The sequence below is a fragment of the Pteropus alecto genome, unplaced genomic scaffold (genome assembly GCF_000325575.1).
Source record: "Pteropus alecto unplaced genomic scaffold, ASM32557v1 scaffold146, whole genome shotgun sequence".
In the NCBI taxonomy this organism is placed as follows: Eukaryota; Metazoa; Chordata; class Mammalia; order Chiroptera; family Pteropodidae; genus Pteropus; species Pteropus alecto.
In genome coordinates, this window is record NW_006442107.1 from 11,734,326 (window position 1) to 11,760,591 (window position 26,266).

The 26,266-nt window shown below is 36.2% G+C and overlaps 1 pseudogene; it reads left to right on the forward strand.

Annotated features, from left to right (window-relative positions):
* Window positions 1-9,882: 9,882 nt before the first annotated feature.
* LOC102898111 lies at window positions 9,883-25,458 on the forward strand (annotated as a pseudogene).
* Window positions 25,459-26,266: the final 808 nt, after the last annotated feature.

The window sequence follows — 26,266 nt, forward strand, 5'->3', positions numbered from 1 at the left end:
AATCAGTTACCACTATGATTATTTTTGTGCTATCTGGAAATATATACTTTATCTCTAGTCTGATTTTTTGGTATGACATTTTATTGTTACTAACTATAATTTCTTGCAAATGTCTGCCTGATTTAAACAAAACCTCTATCTCTCCTCTAATTTGAAACTTAAAATATCCTCTGCTATGAATAAGCAGATAATCAAGTGCAGTATGTTAATCAAAGCTGTTACATGTTGAAAGGAGAGCCCAAGTACCTGACGTTTATGGTGGGGTTTTTATGACAATTAATTTGTGTTGTCAGAGGGTTTCTTTTTTCTCTTTATTTTCAGAAATGGGTTTATGTTCCCATGAGACAGAATTATTACAACAATAATCTCTGTACACATGTATTTACCATTCATCAGTGATGGGCATCTTAGTTAGAAGGCTGGTAATACAAAAGGCACATGCCTGTGCTTTAGACAAAGGAAATGAGTCCATGTTCACAAAGACAAAGAAGACAGCTCTCTGCAGAATGTGACTGGAGGGATGCGGGCACAATACCTGCCCAGGGTTTCTTGTCTATCTTTTGGTCATAATAACCTGTTTTTCAGGTTTAATGTTAGGCCTTCTCAACATAGAGTGAAGAATTCTCTTTAAATGGTTAAAATCATCATAAAAAGATTGCAATTTCTGGAGTCAGCCTGAGTTCAAATACTGGCTCAAACACTTCCAAGTTCTTGTTGTTGTTGTTGTTACTGTTGTTTATCATATGCAACCAATTTAATCCCTATCATTAGCATTGCTTGAGGATGAAATAAATTAATCTGTACATTAATAACAGTATACCCTATATGCACTCATAGTACTATTTGTCAGGCATTGTTCTAAGTACTTTGTGTTCTGAGAAACTGAATACTGTAATGACCCTATAGGGCTGGATTACTGGCACCTACATTTCACAGCTAGGTGAATTCAGGCACAGAAGTTAAATAACTTGTCTGATGCCATGTGGCTAGCAAATGGAGTAGTCAAGATACGAACACAAGAGCTATGATTCTGGAACTTATGCTCTTAATCATCCGCCCATACTATAATTAGAATAATAGTCAGTAATTTTTTAATGATTAATGTTATGTTATCCACAGAGGAAAAGAAGTCCTGCTCTGTCATATTACCTTTACCTTCTCCTGTGACCTGCCAAAAGTTTTTGTCATGTTGGCTAACTACCTCCTTGAGGAGCCTAAGACTCTAGCCAAAGGAGATTGAACACCATCGCATAAAGATACCAGTGGTACCATTGGATAACATGTTGTGAGGAGCAGGAGAGAGATAAGTTGAAAGTGGGAAAAAGGAAATTAGTAGATTTATAGTTTAAAGACAGTGTATGAAGGGGAGGCAGGGGCTTGCTGGAGCAACTTTTGGACAGGGAAGTGAAAAGAGTAGAATGTTTGGGAATAAGATTGAGAGGGAATAAGAGATTTGCAAGAAATTTAAAGTTCCCCATTCGTCATGTTTGTCTTACCATAATCTTGATTCATTGTAGGTTAACCTTTACAACCCTTGACCCCCACCTGTGTCATGGCACAAGAAATGACCAACAAACTTAAAGCTCTATGGTCACCTAATTCTATCTGCCAATTATATTTCTTAATATAAGCAATGTCTGGTCGGTGTTTTAAAAAAAAATTATTGGGCTAATTAAATTAATTAATGATTACACTACATGTTTACATTAAATTAAAACTTATTTTTTGAGGAATAAGGTTAGGTATAATAAAGCACTTAAACACCATATTTTAAGTTTATGTATATGAGATATACACACATACACAAATTCACCCAACTTACAGTATGCAATTGTTATAAGCAAAAATAAATAATTCATAAGAATATGTTTTTGGAAATGTAAATAATGTTACAGAATTGACATTACCACAGTGAGAGTCTTCTCTTTTGTGTTCTGGAAAATAGATACTTCTCTGTATGTGGAGAGTGATTCCATGTGAGCTTTAAAGGAAGCACTTTACTATCTGAAACTAACATCCAGAACTTCACCTAACTTCATGGACATAAATCATGCTGTCGTCACTCTAAGGAATAAAAATTGCATTTTGTAAATGCACTGAAACATGCTCCGTCCTTCTTCATCATCATCTTGATCAAATAACTGTGAAAAACATGACAGTATAATCATGGTCACATGATTGAGCGATCAAGAAGCAAGACTTACATATTTTTTTTTAGTTCTGCACCTTACTTTTTTCCTCAAATCTTATTCATTTCATGATAGGTTTTCAATTTACAGTAGACAAAAGTGAAAGAACATGAAAAGAGGCCCACATGAGAAGAATTTCTATGTCTAACTTCTGGATACCTTGTGTCTTAAACAAATGGAAAACTTGTTTACTTTCAGTTAAAACATATTTTTAAGTATTTTTTAAATATCAAATTCACAGGAAAAGGGTCAAGAAAGCAGTTGTTAAAAAGGTATGGAAACTTAAATTTTGTTTATGGACAAGTTCTTTGCAACTTTGAGATGTGCTATAGATCTTCCTTTGTCTTGAATACGTTTTAAAAGGCTCATTGGAGGGCATCCATTTTGATTTTGTGGCCCTTAAAACAAACATCAAAAGTGGGAAATATGGCAGTTAAATTAGAAAGTACACTGGGCAGAATGTAGAGGCTACTGGCTTCTAGATTTGGATTTGCTACAAATAAATGTACTTAGCACGTGAATTCAGCTTACTCATGTATCAGGTTGATAAGAATGCTCTTTCTGACTGTAATAGCCAATGTGAGCACGGGCTCAATTAATATATACAGATCCGTTTTATAATATATTAGGCATGATAAAAATAGTAATCTCTCATTGTTATTATCCTTAACTCCTAGAAACCAGCACAGCTACTGGCATACAAAAATTGCCAATAAGTATGTGTTTAACTGAATGGAATAAAACTATGTAGATAACAAAAAGTCAAACAATTAAGAAATCAGTTCATTCACTTAAACTAGTGGGGTAAAATGACAGTTTAAAATATGAAGTATGATTATCAGAATGTTTTTAAGGAAGCGCGTTTCTGACACATTCAGTAATAGATTTAACATAATATTACCAAGTATAGATTCCAGAAAAACCATCTAAAGAATAATGTTTCATAATTAATAAATTAAACCAATAAAACAAAAATTAGTGAGTCTAAAGCATCTGAAATTACTCTCTAAAGTTTTTCAGAAATTTCACTGAGTACCTAATTAGACTCTGAATACAGTGAGCAAGTACTTTTTAACAAATGCTTTAGCTGCCCCATTCCTGAGTCTGAATATTACTATGTTAATTCCAAAATAATGGAATTATCGGTGAGGGAGATATTTAGTAACTTCATAAAGTTCTGCTTGATTGGTATTTTCATCAGAATCATGGTGCCTTCCAGCAAGAAAAAGATACTAGAGAAAATCAGTGCATCAAGTTCCTTTTGCAGATGATGTGGTAGAGGGTAAAAGTCAACACACTTCCTGACCTCCTCTTCCTTCCCTATGCTCTCATCAAATGTTTATCCTGCAGAAGAACATTTTATCTCTCATTTGAGTCTCCATAGACACACATCTACGATCTATCTGTGGATCAAACTAGATCAGCAAATAGCTGTGAAATGGCTATTTACCACCATTGGCCCCATGTAGAATGGCTTTAACTGAAATAAAGTGGGAATAATATATCCATTGATGCTAGTTGAGTCTCTGTCCACAATGGCTATAGAAGCATAATTTTGTTCATGTAAACCAAGTGTTAATATAAAATTACCTCCCTTAAAAATATATGATTGCACGTAGTAGAAGACTTTTATGTGTCTTTATTTACTGTATTATACAGTGTTTAGGCATTGTTTTTATTTTACTTGGTTTGATCTGGCAGCTTCAGCATTCTTAGGGTTGGTATATATTAGCTCCAGTTGAACATGTACTGGAGACCTGAGAACCAAGTCTGTAAGGCAAGTGAAAGGGAGGTAATGCTTGTGTGTGTGTGTGTATGTGTGTGTGTGTGTAAAAGTGTATAAAACAGCCTCAAAGGTAAAAATATTGCAGGAAGTACAGATGACCAGCTTGACTTTGGTTTTCGAGGGCTTCTTAAACCAAAAAAAGCATACTACTATAACCCTGATGCCTTCTGTAAAAACTACTCAGTCTAGAAAGAACTGATTTTTGAAGAACATGTGATTGTGAACAGTCTTAGAAATATTATTTACTTGGTCAAAAATATACAATATAATTAAATGTCTTTCTGACCTTGAAATTTGATAATGCTTATATTGCTCTGAAATGAAAGGAGGTGGTGGAAAAGAAATGCAAACCATTGCTTGGGAAACTAAAAAAGCTAACAATATTGAAATTATTCTACTCCCAAATAAGCTTGCCTAATGTTATATTTATGGCTGAATTCATAACTGCACCCTATACAATACAATTGCCTAACTTCAAAGTTCAGATGTTACTGTGTAATGGCAGAATTAATTTCCTTGATTGCTAATCCATCAGGCCTAAGTGTGATGCATGCGGTATCAAACGTGGGTATTTCTGCTATCATTAATGGTGGCATATTGTCACAACCGATAAGGAAATGCAGTAAGAAAAAAAGAAGAGAGACCCTGGTATTGGCAGTTCGGCCTTGTTTTCCCATAAGCCATGGCAGGTACAGCCAGAGCCCTCTAAACAAAGGGAGGGAGACCTTGTGATTCTCAAGAGAAGAGAAGACAGGCATCCAGAAGCATCATCAATCACTGGGCGAGCCTTGTTCTCCATTTGCAAAGCTGTTGTTTATTGTGAAATAATGATTGATAGGGTCTAAACAAATGCTGGGCAAAATCACCAAAGGTGCAGGCACTTAGGTGTGACATTTGGCCACAGGAAATCTGCAGGGAAGAGGCCAGCTGGCAATGAGGACATTCTGAGGAAATTAACACGGGTGCATTTTAAAATAAGAGCAAATAATGAACTGTGAGTTAAATGACAGCAAGGTAAAATACCAATTATGGATACTAGGTAGACTATGTGCCAGAGAGGAAAGAAAATGGGAAGAAATAGGTCAATAAAACCTATTTGGTTGGATATCATTAAGAAAAGGGCATTTTTAAAGTAGCCACTCTTAATAAAAACGGAACATTCCGTTAGGAGGGCAAGAGATTTGCGAGATAAAGTGCAAATAAAAGGAGTAGTCTTGAAAATTTTTGTTATGAATATAGGCACAACTGGAAACAGAACTAAGAGTGGAATTATTGCTATACATGTTTTTCTCCGTTAAAATTCAATGAAGGGAGGATGAAGGAAGGCATGAGACTTGTTTGCTAACACAACACCATGGGCTCTTCTCAAAGTAATCCCAGCATCCAGGTACTGAGAAATGTCTGTATGCTGATGACATATAGACAAAAATCCATATGACTGACTTAATTTACTTCTTTGTCAGGGGAGATGAGCACGATGCAGACCAAGACTCAGGTCATAACCTTAACACAAGGTCTACCTTCACATTGGTTAAAGAAGACCTTTCTCCACCGCAAACCCTAGTTTTTCCAAAAACTAACTCTTCAGTTTAGACATTGATGTCTTTTAACAATAGCTACATTTAGCTCAGTTCTTCCTCACCAACCTCATTTCATTTCTCTCTTAAACGTGCATTGCTGTTAAGGATCTTCTCCCTGCTGTCTTCTGCATGTGGCTTTTCTCTCCTCTGTCGCTTATTCCTGGTCTCCTCTTTATTGGGCCTTGTTCCATGCCTCTCTCAAAAGGTGATGCCAGGTTTTTTTTTAACCTCTCCTGTTCTTGGTTTTATCTTTTTAAAATAAGAATGTGTGGAAACTACACAGAAAATTATGAACATTGAATGAGTTAAGCTGTATAAAGCTCAGTGCACAGTTCCTGGCTCAAAAAATAAACTTTTTTCTGTTACCTTATGTATTTCTTAAGATATTACGGTAGTGATGAGTATTAAAGCATAGCGATAAGGTTATTGGACAATCCATTATGCTAACATACAATTAATGTTTTTATACAATAAGGGAGGTAGAAGTAGATTCTATTTTATTTCAAATCTCTTTGCTGGCACTGTTGTTGCCAAGCTTTATTTGTTGTTGGCCCTGATCTGGCCAAAATGGCATGTGGATCTCATGTGTATATTTGCTTCTCTGTTCCTTCGGCACTTAAGGATTCAGTTTTTGCTGTGCTGATGGGTGGTTCATGGGTCATCTTAGGAGCCTTCTTAAGCAAGAGTCATAGGACAGAAGCCAGTTTCTCATCTGAATCTGACATGGAAACTTATCCATAAAGTGGTAGTCAAAGTAATCAAATGGGATTTCAGAAGTATGGTGCCTACTCAGGCCTAATAGAAATTTCCCAAAAATAACAGGAATATTTCTGCTCAACAAATTGCATTTTTGATACCAGTCCCTCAGTTTTGTTTTTTTTTTCCTCTGGCTTTCATTTAGGGGAGAAAAAATGTCCTGCTAGAAAAGAAGAGGAGAGGAAGGTCAGAAACAGGTAGGCAAGCTTCAGAAAATTTTTGCATGAACTTCAACTTCATTTCTGTGTGAACTGGGGGGAAAAAATTACTTAACCTTTTTGAATTACAGTTCAGTACATGGTAAATAAGCACGGGAATGAAATCATATTCCTACTAACATAACGTGTTATTGAGAGGATAAAATAAAACCCTTTTCCTAGAAGATCTTTGAAAATTAAAAAGGAAGGAAAGAAACACAGTATAAAGCTTTCAGTTGAACATATTAATTAAGCATCTCAACATATCTCTTTGTTTTCCTAACCCAGCTAAATGACTAAAATAAGAAAAAGAAATATGAAGAAGATATAACAGTAACAACAACAACAACAAAATTGCTGAAAGGTTTCGTCGAACCCCTATTCTCTATTTTCGATATATCCTTCCTAGATTCTACTTTCTGCTATCCAGTTAGATATGGCTATATTCTTGAGTGCTGGATGCTGGGATGAGGGTGAAAGAGATGAGTATTTATTCCAGGTTAAGTGCTGAAAAATCTTCCCTATTAGTGATAAAGTTACCAATGACCTAATAACTACCTCCAGCAATGACAAAATATGAACAAGAAAGAAAGTGTGCTCACAGTGCATTCATGGCTCAGTCATGAACAATTCTTACAGAACAATGTGCATAATGAGAACAAACTTGACCTTAGAGCCATAATGATATGTTGAGGTAGAAGAGGGAACACAAACATGAAGCATGTAAGAGTGCTGAATCTCCACCTCCAGTCACAGAGAGCCAATCATCACAGCAAAAATTGTGATCAAAATATAGCAGTATAAGTAGGTTATTTGGAAGTATAAGTTAAGAAAAATACACCTAAAGGGGTAGAAATCTGTTGTTCAGGAGGTGGAAATTGGGAACAAAGCAATCCTACCATTTCTCATTATGAACCTTATACTATGATTTGACTTTTAAAAAATTATCATAATACATTAATCATTTTAAAATATCTTTTTAAAGAAGGGCAAAATAAGACACAGAAAAATATTATAGCCTAAAAACATCTAAAGCATTGCAGTTGAGGATAGGTGCACTAAAGATCACGTATGGGGCATAACATATATTCTAGCCTTGCCAAAAGTAAAAAGCTAGAAAATTTAAATATTCATACAATTGTCTTAATGCCAAATCACTACTCCTGAACATTAACCCTAGCTCTGTCATAGGTTGAAATCTGATCAACGCCTCATTTCTTTCTTGACTCTTCATAAAAAATAAAAATAACATTGGAGGAAGGAATAATGCACTATGAATTTTAAAAACTGAACAATGGCTTTGCCCATCAAAACTCAATGAAAATAATCCTGCTGATTGCCCATATCCAATGTCAAAATACTCCCAGGATTTACTCTCAAGAAAGTCTGCTAGGGAGTTTTATTTCACAGTGACTAAGGAGCCTCATGAATTCTGTAAAACTCTTAACCACATCCAATCTTCTCAAGCCCCCTTTCATTTAGTTCATGGATGTTGGCATCAATTGAACAATATTCTGACCTTTTTTAAAGGGCAAATATAATATTACATCAGCTTGGTTTGCTGAACTTTAGACTCCTCTGAATTGGAGAGTATTTGGGAGCTCTTGGGTAGATTTCATATATAATGTCATGGCAGAATTAATGATTCATTTCTTATAGGAATTACAAAGCTTTCCTTTAAAAACAAGTTAAAATATATATTATTTAAACTTGAGTATTCAGACCTATTGTTGAATCAGTAGCCCTCAGGATAAGTGGAACGAGATTGAAAAGAAAACAATGATTGGATCGAGAAAAGTATGCAAGATCAAGGGCATATTGTTCACAATTTTAAAGAAAGAACAGGAGTGGCTCTAGGCAGAAATAGAAAGTGGTTAGCATTTACCAGCAATTTGAAATATATTTTTAGGACTCTTCCCTTGTTTTGTTCTTCCCTCTCTGGCCAAAATCTGTGCCCTGTTCCTGGCACCCCAGACTTTTTCCTAAAGTAGATTTTCCCACAATGAAAGTTATTCTTTAAATATCTCATTCCATAGATCTTTCAGTATTCTAAAGTATAAGCCAACCATTATGATAAACTGATTCATTATCATCACAATCCATATCTCAATCATGTTTTACTGTTCATAGGATATTATCTCCTTCAATCTTCACAATCAACCTGTGAAGGCTGGTGTTAATAATCTGTTCATTTTGAAATTGATGTTGGTAATGCATATACAATTCTAATTACGGTGTCTAAGATATTATAAGTGCTTAATATTAGATAATAATTTAATTTAATTTTCTCATCTTCCTTGGCACAGTAGAGAGAAAAGAAATGCATATTTAAGAGAGAAAGAATTCTTCCTCTTTGTGTGCAAAGAAAAAAACATGTATCCTAACATATATTAAAGAGGTACCGCCTAGTCAAATCAGATACAAAATAGTTTCAATGGTCATAAATTAATGGGTGTTTACTGACACTGTTGTGCAAGGTGCCGTATGAGGTAAGATGAAGAAGACAAAAATAAGTAATATCACTTCTAGCACCAGTAAGATCATAGTCTAGGCAGAGTCAAGGGATATCAAGAAATAAATTAAATTAAAAATAAAAAGTAACAAAACAAAACAAAACAGAAGTAAAAAGAACACCATCCTTTAGTGAATACTTGATTGATAAATGGGTAGAAGATAATGAGTTCAAAAGAAGTACTGTAGATTCAAGCAGTGTGGGAGATGTGCAGAAAGAAGACAAGGGAAGCTTAGCAGGGACTTTCATTTGCTCTACTATTTCACTGGAGGTGGAGAAATGAAACAGGGAAAGGAGCTTATCTATGTGGCACTAGCTCTGCTGCTGGAAAGCACCCCTTCTACATTGTGTCACCAAAGCCGACTTTCTTTAGACTAGTTCTCCAGCATTTGAATGACACAGCCAGCAGCAGGATTGTTCCAAAAGCTGGAATGTCCCCAGCCCTATTGGCAGCCTCAGAAGGAAGGGTCAGGCAAAGCAGTTGTGGAGGCCTTTCTAGCCAAGAGATGGCAGCTGTTGACTTGTATTTGCGAAAATATGAGCTTCTGCTTATCTAATAGTAGGTGGAAGGAAAGGAACCCTTGAATCTCTGACTGTAACACTACAGGGCAAAAAGGAGAAGGGATGGCCCCTGACTATGGGGGGCTTCTCTTGTAGGCTGTTAAGACTAAGACCCAAGGGAAAAATAAAAATATTGCTACAACGTAGGAATAACATCAGACCTTTCTCTGTCGCCAACTAGTGTCTGATGTTGGATAAGTCCCTCCTGGTCTGTTTGCTCATTTATAAAGCAAGGGATTGAGCGAAGTAGTCTTTGGCACCCTTGATTATATTACAGTCTTTTAATAACCTAAAGTACGAGATGGAGCGATACAAGGAGTATTTGGCTACAGGAGTTAAAGAAGATAAAAATATACACAGGATGACTAAGAATATTAAGATTCTTGAAGCTTTCTGTCATAACAAGTTTTCAGTCCCATTTTCCCTGAAAGTAGTGAGATGGGTGTAAATAAAAATAAATTAAATAACTGAAGTGTGTCTGGCCACCCCCCAAGGAGTCTTTCTAGCAGCCTCATCGGAAGGGACCTCAAGAATCACTGGGTCACCTGGGAACAGCTGTTGGTGGCCAAGGGGCAAGAGGTCAGCTGTAGGCCCGGCTGCCTACACCTGGTTTCCATGGTTACCTGAGGACTACTCTTGGGGCTCAGAGGCAGCTAGAAAGACGCCACTATAATAACTACCTGCCTCGAGAATTAATTTCCATAATTCTAGCTATTGCCTAAATTCCTCCCATTTGACTAGGATGCAAACACACCCGCCCTCCAGGAGACCTATTCATTTTTTACTGTATTCATATGTGTGTGCAAAGAAAAAGGAGAATGGTCTCAGAGGGGCACAGAGGGGAGGCTGGATCTGTGGGCTGCAGGGGGCACTGCAACAAACTTGCTAACCTCGTCTGTTCCTCCAGTATTTATCCAGCTTCTCAAACTTAAACCCTAAAGCATATTAAAGTCTAATATTCCTGACTGAAGGACAAATAAAATTACAACCCAAGAATGTTCAAATAAGGCAAGAAAAAAAAAAGGAGCTGCCATTTGTAGGACATAGCAACAAACTACCAGTTTCTCCTAGTTATGAAGCTGAAGAGAAATACAAGGTAATGAGATTTAGACCTTATAGGTCTCAATAAAAACAAGAACGAAACTACATTTTATAGACCAATTATGACTTACACTAAACCACTTGGTCTCCCAGAAGTTTATTTTGCCCCTTCATCTCAGACGCCTCTGCAGTATGCAGTTAATGCTCTTGGATGCTTCTCACTCTTACTTTCACCCCCCGCCTAGGCTTAAAGCCTCCAGCTGCCTCAGTGGCTGGCCCAAGGGTAACATAAAGTAACAGGAGCATGCCAGCCTGCCAGGTGGTTCTGAGTTACTTACCTTGGCACAGTCCTACCTGATGATGATGCCCCTTTAAAACTGATGGTATAAAAAATTCAGGAAAGGACCAAATACTTCTGAGCATTTACTGAGAGCCAAGTACTATGCAGGCACTTTTAGAAATTTTATTTGATTTTATTTTCACAATCACCATTATTTTTTAAATTGTTGCTACATTTTCCTCTTCCTGAAAGAGAAGCCCAGAAAAGTTCAGCATTACTGACAGAGCCCAAATATTCCCACTTAGGTGTATTATGTTATTTCTATGTTACAACTGACTGCCTTTATGGTCACCGGATGCTTGTATAATGAGGACATATTGAACTACTGCTCTAGAATAGGATAGTCTTTCCCAAATCCAGGTATTATTGCAGAGATTTCTCTTTCTTCTCCTACCCACCTTTCTGCAGGTGTTCATGGTTATGCTTTCTTTACCCTGTGCTAATGGATGAACTGGATGGGTACCAACTGGGATCTTGGGGGCACAGATGGCACTCCTAAAATGAGAGAAGAGGGCACAGTCTTGGATGCCCTTGAAGTGGAGTCCATAACAGAAACCATGGGAAGGAGATCACTGGTAATCATTTAAGTAAAAGCTCGTGATATTTGGATAAAGATACAGCCATCCCACCTGGTTCCTGAGAGCTTCAGTAATATTCCTCATCCATGTAGCCCTTTCCCTCTGGATTTCACAAACCTCTTCTCCATCTCTCTCTTTTATCTACATTTCTCACTATAGAAGTCTCTTTGAAGGCTACTTTAAAGTCTCTTTAAAATCTATAAGTAAATATGTACACTGAGCCAAAACCTATTCTAGGGGAGCTAAGAAAAGCCAAAGAAACGACTTCATTTTCAAAATATTACAGTATAATTGGACTAAGAAAGGCATAAAGCCATGAACTAAGAAGAGGCTAAAAAGGTCATGAATAATATGCTCAGGATTCTAAATAACCTAACCCATAAATTCTACCACTGTTGTACTGACTTATACCTTTTGCAAAGCAAAGACTCTATGTTCAATGTGTGTTAGTATATTTGTATTTATATTTGTGTTGTATTTTTATGAAAGCTGACCAACATTAGTGGATATAAACTTATTCTATCTATAGCATTTCTGGCTATTAGCAGAGCTGTGGTAGTGATCTGAATTATTAATGCTTTTATTTCCCCATGGATCACACAAACAGATGTTCATTTAGGCATTTATAAAAAGAATATCTAAAACAGCCAGGAAGATCAGAGAAACAAAAGGCTTAGGATCAGCCTATTCTGCCAAGGTATAAAAGATATGTTCCCATGTATTTCTAGCCTTGACTTGTCTGACGGTAGTTTTTTGACTAAACACCTTTCCCAACTATTGATAAATCTACATGGGACAGAGAACAGGGATTGGCACATAATGCACAATAAATACAAGTTTATGAAATGACTGATTAAAGAATACCAATTACAAAACCTGTCTGTTTTCCTACAATCTGGTTATTCCATTACATCACCATAAATATACTCTTACATCTTTTTAGATCAAGTACCTTCAGATACTTGTACACACTGACCCACTCCCTTTACTTTCTCTTCAATGGACACTTTCTTTGTGATATTTTTCTTATGCATTTATGTATTGATTGGTTGATCCTTTTATTTTTATATTGCTATTTAGTAAACATTAACCTGTGATGTGTAAGATCTATATTTCCATTGTATATTTAAGCTGAAGAGTTGGGTCATACCCTCTGTATCAAATTTAGTTACACAGTTATTCTCTTGGGGCTTCAGTTTAGTTCCTCGCATTTCCTGCCTTCTGAATCTCAACATATTCTTTCCCTTAACTGCCTCCATCATTCCAGACTCTAAGATAAATATAAATGTACTTCTTGTTTGTTCAACTCAGTTTATTTCAACAGATAAATGTTGAGCATCTAATATGTGCTGGGCACTGTGGCAGGCATTGGGGATATAAACACATCTATGACGCTGGACATATAGTGCGGTAGAGTAATATAGACAAGTAAACATTATTTCAATATAAACTGGTACATAAAATTATCCAGAAATAAGATTAAGATGAGCATAGGAACTTAAGAGAGCATCACAAATCAGAGAGAGGCTTCTAGTGGGGATGCATTCAAACTACATCTTGAAGAAAGAGGAATTGCTAACTAGGTAAAGTGGCAAGAGGAGGGAAACCAGCTGTTCTAGGTAAAAGGAACTATAAGGAAAACAGTATGTTTTTTATGAAGCCACATCCAGAGAAAGAAATATTTTGCAAAATAAGTCCAAAGAAATAATTTGTTTCTATCTAGACACCTACTTGACAAAGGTGTTCTCTGTTTCTCTTCCTACAGTCCTAAGCAACTGGAGGGTAACAGTGATAGCTAATGGTTTATAGCACTAATGACAGACCAGGTACTATAATACACGCTTTACAAATATGTTAATTGTTTACATTAACACATCTAAACTTCACAATAACCCTATGAAATTATTACCTCAGTTTTACAGATGAGAAAATTAAGAAACAGATATTATTACATAACTTGCTAGAGCTGTGACTTGAACCAGGCAATCTAGTCTGAAATCTATGCTTTAAACTTGTATCCTGTCTATGTACATAAAGTACATAGATCAACTAAAATTTTACCTTTTATATTTATATAAACTTGTATCCTGTCTATGTACATAAAGTACACAGATCAACTAAAATTTTACCTTTTATATTTATATTGAATAGTAGACACATGTTTTCAGAAGTTGAAAAAATGGTCATAATTTCCTAGAAGTCCGGGGTTGAGACTGGGGGAGACAAGGTATATGAGTTAGGAGGGTACAAACTTATGGTGATCCATGTATAATGATTCTCATTCAAACCAATCTTGCGCTATGTGAATTTAATGAATAGAAGTATGTGGAAACCTAGTCTAGCCAATTTCTTCAACAGCTTTGTCACTGAAGGAAGAATCACTTGTCTCAGTTTCCTCGTAAATAAAATAAGGCATTTGGCATAGGAGATACCAAGATGCTTACAAACAGACCATTACAAGTTGTAATGATACAATGCACCTCTCATAGTTCGATTCCTACATAATTTCCATACCTTCATAGTTGATATTATCCTCAGTGAAAAAAATCAGTAAACGAAAAATAATCTATAATCAGTAAAGAGGAATGATGGAGTCAGATCAGAAAGTGAAGTATTATTCATCTTTTAGATAAAATTCAATCTAGGCATGTCACAAACACATTCAAAAACATATATGTTAATGAATTCAATATGAAAATATTTATATTCTCGAAACCTAGAGATCATACATAAAAGAGATTTGGCATCAATAAATAATCTTATGTGGAAGACTCTTTAAATTTTATCTCAGTATCATAGTATCCCTGCCTCACCTGCTAACAGTTGTTCTAAAAGAATAGCCCAATAGTGGAGATGAGGCACCTTCTATCCAAAGAGATGGAAACTAAATATAGAGACCCAGGCCAATAACTCAGCCCACCCCAACAGTCCAGTAGTGTCATACTAACTGCAAGCCCTTTCTTCCTCTTTCACATGCAAGGAAGGCTACACAGGCATGACCTGTGTGTTTGAAGAGCCCTTCCCCACCTGGCACAGTCAAAGGGCAATTCTCCTACGGTTGCTCCCCAACCCGGTCATAAATAAATAGTCTTGTATAGCAGAAACTATCTCTTTACAGACTTCTAGAAATATGAAAAAAAGATATTATGAAGAATGGCTCCTCTTTGCAAAGAATAAGAAGAAGACAGTAATGTTTACAAAGAGACATTAGATAGTGTTCTATTTTCATTGAAATCTCTTGGTTAAAATGCACTGCAGAAATAATACAGTATTGCACTCTCTGATATTTTTGCAAAAAATGCCCTTCACGGGGCCATGTTTGAAACATTCCAAATCTATCTTCCTAACCATGTCCAGAATGTGTCATGTCTGCCAGCCTGGCATCTAACGGTGATTCATTGAAATGTGTTGGAAATGTGATTTGTGTGAGAGTCAAATAGAAATCAGATTGCCCCATCCCGTATATCTATATCTCTCTATATACATTTGGCTTTGACATTCATCAAATTACTCTGTCCTAACAAAGCTTTCTTGCACAAAGTAATCTCAAGCGACAGTGCATAGCAATGTGTATAATATGAAAGGAGTTGAATGGCTAAGTAGTCAGCTTGACAGTATCGCTGAAATCTTTTATTGCATATATTAGAGAGTTAAACATTGCAATCTGCTTTTCCTGTGAGACCCAATAAGTAAGGAAAAAGCCAGGTTTACTCAGGATTAGACTGGTTTTCCTTTGTTTTCTTGCCAAAAAAGAAAGTCTTGATTAGCTTATGGAAGGCAAAATTTGCATCTCTATGCTTAGAAGGGTGAAACTTTTCTGCTAGAAATTCATTTTCCGAAGGATTCTCTTGAGCTAGATATTTCATCCCACTCTTCTGTCTCCTAAATTAAAAACAACTTTATTTTCATTTCTGACTTTGTAAATGGGAATTTTATCCATTTCATGAGAATGACTCATATATGAATCATACACTTTGGGGAACTGCTGAATCAAAAAGTCTTTTTGTTTGTTGTTTGTTTATCTCATTCCAGAAGCAGCGCTTGTGCTCAACCCAGCTCTCATGGACATGTCGGCTTCGACACACTCTGATAATCATATGAATATAATTACAACAATGCCAGTAACAATGACAATGGAGAATGAAGAGGAAGAAAGAGCTGCTGGTTCTCAATGGTCACTGACAGTGTGACCAGAATATCAGTGCACTAGGAAAAAAAAATGTGTGTATATACACATAAACACACACACACACACACACACATACAGACATATAAAATAAATCTCATGTGACATATGCCACTTCTTCATCTTGCAATGGAGTTTGGTCTATGGGAAAGCTACAATAACTCTTCTAGCATTTCTATAATTTCCTAGAAAGTTGACTAATTTTCTAAAAGTAAATTACTCTTAAGCAAACCCTGATTCAAAGTACTCTGATTTCTCTGTTGTTATTGTTTCCTTTTCTGAGAGCAAAAATAACATGACATTCTTACATTATTATATAAACCGATGTTGCTACACCAAATCCAGAAGGAATAAATGTTATTTAAACTAAATCTTGTATACTACTGATGAGATGCCAAACAGGTACTGTGTGTTCTAAGTCTTTAATCTGATCCTCATAAAGCCACTATGGGGAAAATATGATTATTAACCTCATGTGAGGAAACAGAGTGCAGAGGAATTAAGTAACTTACTCAAGTTCACATAGGTAAGAAATCTCAGTCTCACTGGAATACAGTCTGGCTCTGGAGTCCATTATCTTAACCACTCTGCTATGCCTAGAAACTAGGAAAGCATACTGAGAAATTAAAGTTAGGATTGGCCAGAAGCATGATCTCAGAGACTGATAAATGAAATTCCTGAAGAGTAAGTCCTCCACCCATCTTTCCCATTATTTAATATTACTATACTGTTAAACATTTGTTGTGGAATTATAACATTTTATAGTTAAAAGGAAAAATCTCAACATACTCTTAAGCACAATGAAGCTAAGTTTAAACTGCATACTATTAATATAGAAAGAAAAATTGTATATGTTTAAATATTAAGAAATACAGGCATAACTGCAGGTCAGTTCCAGACCACCACAATAAAGTGAATATCACAATAAAGTAACACAATTTTTTTGGTTCTCCGGTGCAAATAAAAGTTCTATTTACACTATACCATAGTCTAGTACATATGCAATAGCATTATCGATAAATAAACAAAGTAAATACCTTAATTTAAAAAATACTTTATTGCTAAAAAATGCTAACCATCATCTGAGCCTTCAGCAAGTCATAACCTTTTTGCTGGTGCTGGGTCTCACCTTGATGGTAATGGGTGCTGATTGATTAGGGTGGCGGTTATTGAAGGTCGTGGTGGCTATAGCAATTTCTTAAACTAAAGCAATAATGAAGTTTGCTACATCAACTGACTCTTCGCTTAGTGAAAGATTTCTCAGTAGCTTGCAATGCTGTCTGATAGTGTTGTATCCACAGCAGAACTTTTTCAAAATTAGAGTCAATATTCTCAAATCCTGCAGCCACTTTATCAACTAAGTTTATGTAACATTCTAAATCCTTTGTTATCATTTCAACACTCTCCAGAGCATCTTCATAAAGAATAGATTCTATCTCAAGAAACTACTTTCTTTGCTTTTCTGTAAGAAGCAACTCCTTATCCATTAAATTTTTATCAGGACACTGCAGCAATTCAGTCACATCTTCAGGTTCCACTACTAATGAAATTTTTCTTGCTACTAGTATGACATCTGTAGACTTCCTCCACTGAATTCTTGAACATCCTCAATGTCATCCATGAAACTTCTTCCAAAACCCTGTTAATGTTGATATTCTAACCTCTTCCCATGAATCATTAATGTTCTTAATGGCATCTAGAATGTTGAATCCTTTCCAGAAGATTTCCATTTACTTTGCCCAGATCTATCAGAAAATTCACTATATATGGCAGCGATGGCCTTATGAAATATATTTCTTAAATAATAACACATAAAAGTCAAAATTACTGCTTGATCCATGGGCTGCAGAATGAATGCTGTGTTAGCAGGGGCGAAAATAATATTAATCTCCTTGTACATCTCCATCAGAGCTCTTGGGTGCCCAGATGCACTGTCAGTGAGCAGTAATATTTTGAAAGGAATTCTTTTGCTGAGGAGTAGGTCTTAATAGTGGGCTTAAGATATTCACTAAACCATGTTATAAACAGGTGTGCTATAAGCCAGGCTTTTTTGTTCCATTTATAGAACACAAGAAGAGTAGATTTTGCATAATTCTTTAGGGCCCTAGGATTTTCAGAATGGAAAATGAGCATTGGCTTCAAACTTCCAGTCACCAGCTGCATTAGCCCCCAACAAGAGAGTCAACTTGTCCTTTGAAGCTTTAAAGCATTGACTTCTCCTCTCTAGCTATGAAAGTCCTAGACGGAATCTACTTCCAAAATAACGTTTACATTGAAAATCTGCTGTTAAGTGGAGCCACCTACTTTAATTATCTGATGCCGGATATGCTGGATAACTTGCTGCCACTTCCACATCAGCACTGCTGCTTCACCTTGCACTTTTATGTTACGGAGATGGCTTTTTTTTCCTTAAATCTCATCAACTAATCTCTACTAGCTTCAAATTGTTCTTCTGCAGCTTTCTCACCTCTCTCAGCCTTCACAGAACTGAAGAGAATTAGGGCCTTGTTCTAAATTAGGCTTTAGCTTCAGGAAATGGTGTAGCTGGTCTGATCTTTTATCCAGACCACTAAAACTTTATATCAGTGTTAATAAGGCTGTTTTACTTGCTTATCATTTCTGTGTTCACTGGGGTAGTATTTTAAATTCCTTTCAAGAACTTTTCTTTGCATTCAAAACTTGGCTGTTTGACACAAGAGACCTAGCTTTTGGTCTAGCTCAGCTTTTGACATGCCTTCCTCTAGTACTAAGCTTAATCATTTCTAGATTTAGAGTGAGAGTCATGTTACTCTTTCTTTCACTTGAACACTTTGAAACCATTATAGGATTACTATCTGGCCTAATTTTAATATTGTTGTGTTTCATGAAATAGGGAGACCCAAGGAAAGGGAGTGAGACAAGGGAATGGCAGGTAAGTGGAGAAGTTAGAACACTCACAACTTGTATCAGTTAAGTCCACCATTTTATAAGGGCATGGTACATAGCACCCCTAAAATGATTACAGATGACTGTTGAATAACAGGAGTTTGAACTGTGCGGGTTGTTCACTGGTCAACTGGATTTTCAATTTGTGGCTAGGAATATGCACACGAGGAGAGCTAACTTAAGTTGTACTCAGATTTGTGACGACAAATCACAAATCACTGTTAGGATCGGTACTCCAACCCCTGCATTGTTCAAAAATTAACAGTACGATACTAATATTAAAGATCACTGATCACAGATCACCATAATAAATACAATAATAATGAAAAAGTTTGAAATATTGTAAGCATTACCAAATGTGACACAGACATAAAGTGAGCAAATGCTCTTGGAAAAATGGCACCGACAGACTTGCGCAATACAAACCTTCAATTTGTAACAAATAGCAATATCTGCACAACACAATAAACTAAAGCGCAATAAAACAAGGTATTCTATGGTCTAGACTTTCAGTTTCTAGTTCAATATTTAAACATCTGGAGAGTCATCATTCTCATCCTTACAACAAGAAAAAGCTGGACAAACTGAATATCAACATTTTTCTTGGACTCCTCAGAGAACTGAGGTCCCAGTGCAAATTGTCATCCCATGATCTGGAGAAAAACTTCCTTCAGAGAAATATAGAATCTGGGATTTATTTACCTGAAGCCCAAAAGGCCGGATGCCATAAGCTTGTAGAATATTTAACTACTAATTTTGATGTGTTGCTGGAGCCTGAGTTTGAGCTAGGATGAGAGAAGCTCATCAGGTCTGCAGCATTAGTGGGGACCCACACTTTCATCGCTTTTCCTCTTAGAAACCCATCAAGCTTTCATAAAGAGGATCCAAGAAAGCAAGATCCTGGCAGGGGAAGAGGAAGAGAAGCCACTGTGAAACAACCTCCAAGCTCCCCAACTCCCCCACCCTCCAAATTTTCTCCCTAACAAAGACTTCATCTCCAGAAGGAAGGACTTCACCAGAGGGCAACACTAAAATCTCATCAAGGGAAGAAAACTCTGCCTCCCTCCAGTCATGCTTTAGCCTCCTTATCTCAACTTAAGAGGTGAAGAAATGACTTCAAATCTTACAAAAATGATTTAGTATAAGACAAAAGGATACTCTCCTCGACTCATTTTATGTTGTTAGTATGACCTTGATCTTAAAAGTTGATAAAAATGAAATGAGAAAAGATCACAGAGGCCAATTTTTATCTTAAACCTTGGTATAAAATTATGAACAAAATATTAACACCTACAATCCAAAAACAAAGAGAAAAAGTCCTGATATCTGAGTTAGATGTTCTCTAGAAATGTCAGAGAATTTTAACATTAGGAAATTATTTTAGATTGTATGATCAAACAAATAAAAATCCCTGAAGTATAGAGTCCAGATTTGCTTAGATTCATCTCTATTCTATATTAACACTTTGCTGCTGTTCAAAAATACATCTGACTTTCTCTTCCCTGAGATGGTAATTTTAAACCTCCAGTGGGTTTAAAAAGAAAAAAAACAGCATTACCTGCAAAAGTAAGTAAACCGAGGATTCTAGGACTCCACTCAGAAATTCTGATTTAGTGGACCCACGAGGGCAGACGAACCTAAATTTTAACAAGTACTTTACAATTTTTAAATGTTTTAGGCTGTTGTATAGAAATGCAGTTGACCCTTGTGTATTGATCTCACATACTGCCACCTAACTAAACTCCTAGTATTTTTAATTTTGCTAGAAACACTTTTGTATTTCCTATTTAGATAATAAGATATAAAATAATGAGAGTAATATTTTCACCTTTCCAATGCCTATTTCTTTTCTTTTCTTTTCTTTTTTTTTTTTTTTTTGGTTTCTTATCTTATTGTGCTGGCTAGTTTCCCCAGTATAACGTCAAATTGAAGTAATGATAGATAGCATTTTTATCTTGTTCCTTAAAGTAAACACTTACAAGTTTTCCCCATTGGGTTAATGTTTGGGGCTTTTATAGCTCTTTTTCTTTAACCAATTTAAGGAAATTTCCATCTAATCATACTTTTCTAAAAGTTTTTAATCATAAATTTATGCTGAAAGTACTAAATGATTTTTAAGTATACACTGTGACAGTTTTATAGTTTCCCTACTAGTGATTTTAAAAGAAGGTTTTAGACTTTATTTTAAAGAAACTACCTTAGAAAAAATATTTTCTAGGAAACTCCTTAGAATTTAGGAAGCTCCAAAATGTCTTCTTGAATCTATTATTCTAGTTTACCAGACATACAGAGAAAAGTCTAATGCCTGCAGAGAACAGATATAGCTTAAACTCAAATTCAGACTGAGCCTGATGCACTAGATTTAATGCCTTTCTTATTTTTAAATAATAACTATGTTAGATGTCTTTGATTTTATGTGGCTAGGTATCTATAGGAAAAAAAATTTTTGAAGACTGAGAAAACATGGGTCTGAGTTTTGGCCCCACTGCTGGCTTGATCTCATTTAACCTCATAGTATCCTAGTTTATTCTAACTCTATTAAAGAGAAATAATCATATCCATCCTATTCATAGTATCACTCAACTGATTAACCTCAATAATGATTATGACAGCTCTAAATGTATAATATGCAACAGTAATTTAAATAATTTGCTTGGACAGTGGGGAAAAGAAACACTGGTGAACCTAAAAAAATAGGTAAGATATGGGGGTGAGGTAGGGGGTTAACATGAGAGATTAGGGGACATGTAAGTTGAAGGACAGAAAAATAACTACAAATCCCTGGACAGAGGTAAATTAATCCATCTATTTTTTTTTTTAATTGCTGGTGGTGGAATTATAGTTTTAGGAGAATTTTAGTCATACGTCTTCCTTCGTTCACATCTAGTATTTTTCCCCGTTATTCCACAGATGTTCAATTAAGCCACAGATATCAGGGATGCTAGCCAGGACACTTCCCGGACATAAAATACAAAGGCAACCCCAATAACTCAGCTTCTCAAAAATTAAATCACTGAAAGCGAGGGGTTTCAATAAACTCACAGGCGGCTCAAGCAATTTCAATGATGGAGGTATTGTTTTTGAGATTGACATGTAGCTTATAAGTATTAGGTGAAAGGAAGAAAAAAAATCTTTATTAAAAAAAGAATTAATGAAAAACTAATTAAAGTTTTATAGGAAACTTTCCCCTCAGCTAGAACTGCCAGTATTCAGACCTGGGGACAAAAATATACGAAGGAGCTGTCAGGAAGAAATAGCAGGAGTGACCAGGGGACAGATCAGGAGGGAACAGGAGCAGGCCACTGGATCCAGTTCCAGGCCATGCTAATTGCAAGGAGCAGCCCCGTCTCCGGAATGTGGGGACAGAGGGAGGACAAAGACATGAGCTAGATGAGCTTGCACTGTTCAGTTCATCTCTCATCCTCCTCCAAAATATTTTCGACCACCTCATCCACTTAAAGGGGGTGGGGGAAAGTTTCTTCTGTTTCACATTTTCAGTTGCCGGTTTATCATTTGCTCATCATCTACCCCTCTTTGTCTGAAAGTCACATACAACACACCCATAGGTACCTAGTGGAAAAGTTGTGTTGGTTCATTCATTCATTCACTCATGAATTCATTCATTCAATAAATGTACCCTGAGGCATTATGCTAGCAGCAAAACATGTTAAGCAAAGGCAGATATGGTCTCTGCCGTAAGGAAAATTTGTGGTTGAAAATGAAGTCAGTTAACAAAGAAGAACTTGAAATAATGAAACCTTGTTGGAATAACTCTATGCTTATTGGTAGACACTTTTTCTTGGTTAGTGCACTTCCAATCTCAATGCCCTTCTCCCTTGCTCACCTCCCACAATATGAATATAAAGTCATATATCTGGTCTTCCAACCTCTTTGCAGCTAGGAAAGCCTTGAGATTCAGTTCCTAATAAGAAGGTAAAAATTTAAATGTTTTTTAATTTCCTGATAAGAGCAAATGAAGCAAGGGGAAGCTTGCTGCCCCCACCCTTTCCCCCCTTGAATATAAAGTTATACTGAAGGTGAGTCAGCCATCATGTGAACTTGGGTCAAAAGTAATAGTCAAAAGCCACATTATCTGGAGAGCTGAGCAAAACAATAGAAAGTGATTTTGTTTTTATTGTCATAGAGCAGGTGACTCAATGCCAGCAGATTTTCTGTTATGAATGAAAAAATAAACTTATTTCTTGATACTACCAGTAGTTGTTTGAATTTTGTTGTTGTTGTTGTTAACAGCTGATAATTAGGAATATACTACTAACTGATACAATTGCTTTTCATGTTGGCTACTTTGAAGAGTACTTGTCTTCTTAGAATGGATATATTTGACTACATTTGCTTAAAAAAATCAATCTCTTTATCTTATAATCTTACTTCAAATACCAACATCCTTTTTACCAACTCAGTACCATGTTTGCAATCACCGACTCCAAACCAGTGAAAAAAGACTCTCTGCCTCCCAAAATAAATATTATTGTAAGTTGTATTAAAATCATAACAAATTAAACAAGTCTATTTTTATGCCTCCTCTTTTGATGGTCCGTGGAAATCTGGAATTGAGTTTTTCCACTTCTTAGGAGTGTCCTGGAGGTGCATCTCTCTATGGCACTACCTTTAATGAGTCAACAGGCTAAATTCTGTTTCAAAGTACAAGGTGGCTAAATTATGGTGGGGGGAGAAGCATCTACTTTGTGTACAGAATAGAAAAAAGGAAAAAAAAATTTATCCACTACTCAGCCTTGTACTTATTAGTATTAGTTCCAGACCCAGTGCTAAGTCAAGTATTTTGAGACGCTAGTCCATGAATAATAATGTCATCGAAGCACAATAATTAATACAACAGGAGAATGCTCCTTGAAGAGGAGATGCAGTATTGCAAGGGGAGTGAAGACCTCACCTTTCAAATGTGTCTGATATGGACGCTTGAACTTTGATTTCTAAAGGTGGATGCGAGGTAAAACGAATTATACTTCATTAGCAATGTGGAAGGAAACACAGCCTCCAGTCTCTAGAGAAGCAGCCCTTAATTGTTAAACTCCCAGCAACCTCTGATGGACGGCGAGCCAGATTCTATGTTCTGATTTTGCTGAACATAGGTAGCATATTTTTTTCCATGATTGGTTATAATTTTCTTCTCCTGTCTATCATCATTATTGCTATTATTTATTAAATTATGCAGCACTGCTCATACATAGAACACAAGGCTTTGTGGCCAAATTAGCAGCTGATAAGCACATGCCCAACTGTTACCCTCTAGCACCCAACTTCAATTCCATTTAGGCAGCATCCTCAATCACGTTATCTCACTCAGCTTCAATGCCACATCTATTAAGTAGAAAAGTTTAGTTTCACATAAAACTAAGCATTATGTGAAGAACAGCATTCCCTGTGTTTGTATGTTTTTATCACATTTGATTAAAAATTAGATTTTAGGCACCCTATATGAGCTGGGACGCCCCGCTGCCCACAGTAAGACTGGCTCCCAGTGCATACACACAATCCGTGCACAGGAAGGCAACAAGAAGCGCCGTGTCTTAAGGCTGGATATGGGGAACCTCTCCTGGGGTGCCGAGTGTTGTACATGCAGAACAAGGATTATCGATATTGTCTATGATGCAACCAACAGTGAACTGGTCCACACCAAGACCCTAGTAGAGAACTGTAGCGTGTTCACTGACAGCACACCACACAGACAGTGGTACCAGCTCACCACACACCGCCCCTGGGCCACAAGAAGTGGGCCAAGCTGACTCTTGAGGAGTAAGAGATTTTAAACAAAACAAAACAAAACAAACAAACAAAAAAACAATCAAAGAAAATTCAGAAGAAATATGATGAAAGGAAAAAGAATGCCAAAATCAGCAGTTTTCTAGAGGAGCAGTTCCAGCAGGGTGAGCTTCTTGCATGCATCACATCGCTTCAAGACCAGGCCAGTGCGGCCGAGCAGATGACTGTGTGCTAGAGGGCAAGGAGCTAGAGTTCTTTCTGAGGAAAATCAAGGTCTGGAAAGGCAAACATTTCCTCCTCCCTCTATCTAAGTTCATGTAATAAAGGTTTTTATCACGAAAAAAAAAAAAAGCATTAAGTTAAGGACAATAAAATAAAAATAAACATCTAAAGAAGCTAAGGTGAAAAACAACAAATGAAAACAAATAAAAAGACACAGCACGTAAAACTGGCATCCTGAAATATGTATAATGAGAATTTTCAAAAATTCTGGGAGGAATAAATTTATCTCTGAGCTAGTTGTAGGAAAGCAGGAAAGTCAAAAAGGAATATTTCACTGGATGTAGAATTCACAAATAAAAAAGACATTCAGGACACCTCTTGAGAACCTAGGAATCTAGAGTAAGAACTGTGATTTCCTCATAAGATACTCCTGTGTGTGCTTCAATACACTAAAAAAAAAAGAAAAGAAAATATAGGCCCTAAAATAAAAGCAATAGTAAGTGATCACATAACTTAAGAAGGCAAAATTTCAAAGTAAGTCAATTTGGTGCTAGAAAAATCTCAAGCATGTACCTATACAATCTGTATTTTTAGAAATAACTTCTTGGTGAATACTTGGTGATAAATTTCATACAAAATTTACCCCTCAGTAATTAAATGAATAAGTTTTTCTATGCTATGTAGACTTTAGATATAAGCCTAATAAATTTTGGAGGGAATTTGATGGAAAGGTTGATTTGGTTTATTTTGTTGTTGTTTTTGTTTTTGTTTTTAAGTTTTTAATCTTAAACTGCTCTTTCAGGACAAGATATCGACAGTATAAGAAATCGTTCTTCCAGATGATTTTGAGTTGATGGCAGTAACATCATACCATCAGTTTTAATGGGAACGATTAACTCAGTGCTCTCTATAGCTTGATAAAGGGGCAGGGATAGAGGCTATGCAAGCAGTAGACACACTGTACATCCAGACAGTCATTTTAATGATGCTACTTTGATACACAGAACTTTGATATTTATAATAATTTCTCCAAAAATACATCAACCTTCATTGTTATCATACCTAATAGTCATAATATAAATCTTTACCCAACTCTGACTCATTCTCCATGCCTGTGCTTCAATCCATCTTTGATCCCACCCAGTATCGACCCACCATATAGCCTTTACATTTCATTCCACAGAGCTGTGAAATCTACTTAAACCAATTCCCTTTTATTTGAACATGTCAGGATCTCTCGCACCTCCTTTCCAAATGCTATTCTCCCAATGACTATCGTTAGTGCTCTCCCTCTGTCAAGTTCCACCTTTGCTATCTTCTCAAGTACATCTGTGACTTCCTCAGTGAAATCTCTGGCATTCCCTTGTGCTTCAACCACAGTTTGTTCATATAGCTATTGGAGCTCTTATAAGCATATTTTCTAATTGTTTGTATATTTTATCTCCACCATACATCATTCACTTTAATGTTAATTATATTGAATAATTCATCTTTGAATTTGCATAACCAAACAGAAACCACAAAATGATTGCTGCTCCAAGGCTTTTATAAAAATAAAAAGGAGGGAAGGAAGGAGGGAGGGAGGGAGAGAAAGAAGAAAAGAAGGAAGGAAGGAAGGAAGGAAGGAAGGAAGGAAGGAAGGAAGGAAGGA